The sequence below is a fragment of the Schistocerca americana genome, chromosome 5 (genome assembly GCF_021461395.2).
Source record: "Schistocerca americana isolate TAMUIC-IGC-003095 chromosome 5, iqSchAmer2.1, whole genome shotgun sequence".
Taxonomy (NCBI): domain Eukaryota; kingdom Metazoa; phylum Arthropoda; class Insecta; order Orthoptera; family Acrididae; genus Schistocerca; species Schistocerca americana.
In genome coordinates, this window is record NC_060123.1 from 543,073,193 (window position 1) to 543,077,171 (window position 3,979).

The 3,979-nt window shown below is 44.4% G+C and overlaps 1 pseudogene; it reads right to left on the reverse strand.

Annotated features, from left to right (window-relative positions):
* Positions 1–3,603: 3,603 nt before the first annotated feature.
* Positions 3,604–3,721, reverse strand: LOC124617370 (annotated as a pseudogene).
* Between the last annotated feature and the right edge of the window lie 258 nt (positions 3,722–3,979).

Below are 3,979 nucleotides of genomic sequence, written 5' to 3' on the forward strand. Positions count from 1 at the left end.
AAGCCAACACTAAGATAAGCTGCGTTCAGACCACTTCCTTCTGCCTTTGGGGAAATACCTTATTGAGCTAACCTAAAGACAAGGCTATTGTTATATTTAACGTATATTCACTGCATCTTCTTATGGTACTACCAGCACACTTTCGCTTCTTTGAAAAATAGCAGTGATGTGTACGAAACAATGTCACATTGATAATTAGTTTACAAATCAATTCATGGGTTAAATATTTGAGATGAAGCAGCTAAGTGAGATAGAGTTTATGAAAGGTGTGATATTATGCTTAAAATTTATTCAAAGTAGCTACACGCTCTCATTACAAGTATTAGGGCAGGACCAGTTCTGCCCCAATCTGCATTGTTGCCAGAAGTATCCAAGATGGCGGTGTGTATATTTGGCAACAGTGCATGACGTCTTCCAAGATGGCTGCTGTGACATCATTCAACATGGCGGATCTTGGCGGGAAGATAGGTCAACTGGGCTACCTCCAATAACCTAACCCCCTTCCCCTCCACTCCCCTAGAAAAATGTTGGGAGTTCAAATTTCAACAGCACAATGCATCACATCACTGTTATCTCTACTAAACTATGAAAAATCGCGGGAAAATGGGTCACTTGGGCTATCTCCAATAACCTAAGTCAGCCAACAGCCACATCTTCCTAGAAACTGTCGCCAAGATTAATTTTGGTTGTAAAGAAAGGTCAAATTGCGCATGTCTACTATGCTAAGAAAATGGCGTGAAAGAAAGGACACTTGGACTACCTCCACTAACCTAATTCACCCGACTATCACTTCGTCCTAGGAACTGGCACACAAGTTTAAATTTTGGCAGTAAAGAGAGGTCACTTGGCGTTTCTCTACCAACCCAAGAAAATTGTGTGAAACAAAGCTCACCTCCACTAACCTAAGTCACTTGACCATGGCCTTTTCCTAGGGACTGTTGGAAAAAGGACTCATTCTGCGCTGGGCTGCTGGAGAGAGGAAGGAGTGTACATAATTTATTTTGGAACGGTTTATTTAGAGACGGAGTATCTTTATCACAGCGATACGGAACACACACTCTGACATGCCACACAGCATACAGAACTGCACACTACTTCTAAGTAACTCATGTATAACGTTCTACATGCGCACTTGCTAATAGTAAACGGTGAAAATAAAGCATTGCACAGCCCAAAGACAGGCAGACCACTTGTAAATAATACAATACATTAATGTCCAGAGAACCAAACAACTCTTAAATTGTCAAAATAATAATCCTTTTAAAAGACTCTGCCAGCATGCTTGCTATTTATCAACTGTCAAAATCATGCACCAGTCTTTATATAACAATTTGAGGAAGTACCACCATCCAGTGTGTTCACCACAAGATCCACACTCCCACTGATCTAGTACACAGTACCACCACCAGCGGGCTCTGTCATCCATTCTATGACATAATCCAAGGTGGCAGCCATGATGTCAGCTGATGATGCAAGTACTATTATCCAAAATGGAGTCAAACAGTGTGTTCACCATGATGTCTAGACCTAGTACACAGTACCACACCCAGAGAGGTTTGTCGTCCATTTCGTGATGTAATCCAAGATGGTGGAGGAAACTGATGGAAAAAGGACTCTGCCTGTGAAGGACATAAGTCTTTATTTAGCAGGCAGCCACTTCACATGAGATCTGGAGTCAAACTGACCTAGTACACAGTATTGCCATTGTCATCCCTCCTATGACATAATCCAAGATGGTGGTCTGGAGGTGGAAAATGGTGCAAAATGTCTCAGCCTGTGCTGGGCTGCTGAGGACAGCAGCCTATCGTCTGCCAAGCACAGCACACTCTAGTGGGCTGTGTAGCTCGACAGAACTGGAGTCTGCCTTATTCACTTCTTAGCTAGATTTCAACCTGGGCACATGCACTTTCATAATCGGTCCTCAGCCAGTTCTGTTTGCATTGATTCTCTGAGGAGGGCCCATCAAGCTGAGTCCCTGAAAATATGTTGCGTTAGTTATAGCCGTAGCTGCAGTCCTGCAAACTACTGAAGATAAGTAATTTTCTTTGTACTATGTGTTTCTTGAAAAATAATCCTTCTCTGTAACAGTGTGCTGTACCGCATATTATTGCAACCTGCACTCCTTGAGCTCCTATATACTCAGCCTCCTACTTATTTGCATTTAGTAACGAGCTGAAAACCCCCACGCGTTTTGTGCCCCTAAACAGTGAGACACAATAGGAAGGAGTGTACTCTATTTATTTTGGAATATTTTGTTTAGGGATGGATCATATTTATCTCACTGACACAAAACACTCGCTCTGATGTGCTTGAGGTCACAATACACAGTCTACAGACCTTTAAATTATTTCTATATAACGCTCTCATGACACACAAACAACTCCTAAAATACCGAAATAATTCCAGCACATACATGCAAACACAGCATAAATAATGCAGCATACTGATGTGCAGACACAACATCAACTAGCCAACTGTCCAAATAACGCGTAGCACAGCCTACAGACCTGCTCGCAAAATAATGCAACAGACATGCAATCAATACATGCAAGCACTCTCCACCACCCAGTGTCCACTAGACCGCACAAGAGGTTACAGGCAGCCCCAGCGAGGTGATGGGCCCATCAGCTGTCAAACTGCGCACAGCTGCCCCCAAGCTTGAGGCAGGGACATTTCTTTCATACTTGATACCTGAGAAATTCCTCTCGAAATACTTGTTCACCTAGCTACCATCCCTGATGCAACTGTATGGAAGCCATCACAGCCATGAGCTGCTGCTGGATGCACGTGAAAGTTGTTTCTATTTTTGAGTATACAGTCAGTGTTATACTAACGTCTCAGAACCCCAAGGCATGCTCGCTCTGGTCTCACACATGAGACACCTCTGAGCAGCACTAGTCTTTACCATTGATGACAGAGTGGCACAGGGCACATTGTTCCTAGCGCAACATGAGAGACACGTCTAACTGTGCTTAACTGCCCAGCATGACTGATGAAACGCCACGACCTTCGCGCGCATAGTTACAAACCATTGCAAGCGCATCTAACAAGGTTTTCAATCTTATACTGATGTCACGTGACTATATTAAAATAAGAACCGAATCGACTACGCGGAAATTGTATAATGCCACAGAAATAGTTAACGCTCACTTTCTTGATGTCTCAGCTTGTATGCAAGGAAATTCTTGTCCTAACAGAATCTGGTTAAGAAAATAGCGCAGATTAACATCGAATGCAGTCTTCCAAGCGCAGCTAACGTGGTACCCCGTCCATCACGTGTTACCCATCCTGCTTTTAGCACATATAAACGTTCCCTCCGCTATGTAGAGGCTCCTATACCCCAGAACCAAGGATGTGAATGGATTGAGCATTATGATTGGTTCTTATCGAATTTTAAAAAAGCACTCCGTCTTCAGGCCACAAGTGGCCCATAGGGACCATCCGACCGCCATGTCATCCTCAGACGAGGATGCGGATAGGAGGGGCGTGTGGTCAGCACACCGCTCTCCTGGTCGTTATGATGGTTTTCTTTGACCGGAGCCGCTACTATTCGGTTGAGTAGCTCCTCAATTGGCATCACGAGGCTGAGTGCACCCTGAAAAATGGCAACAGCGCATGGCGGCCTGGATGGTGACCCATCCAAGTGCCGGCCACGCCCGACAGCACTTAACTTCGGTGATCTCACGGGAACCGGTGCATCCACTGCGGCAAGGCCGTTGCCCTTATCGAATTTACCCGCCAAATTACTGATGCCGCCAGTACCCCCAGCACCATCTGCCTTCCTTCCTTCTGCAGACGAGACTTACAGCAGTTATTTTACGCAGATCGTCATATTGCACTGGCAATTAAATCTTACAAACAAACATACATATCGTCAAATACAGAAAGACTCTTATTCGTTTACACTGCTCTCCCACCGAGGACAGGAGATTGAACATTACAACATGAAACCGACCTGCGAACCATCAATATATCACCG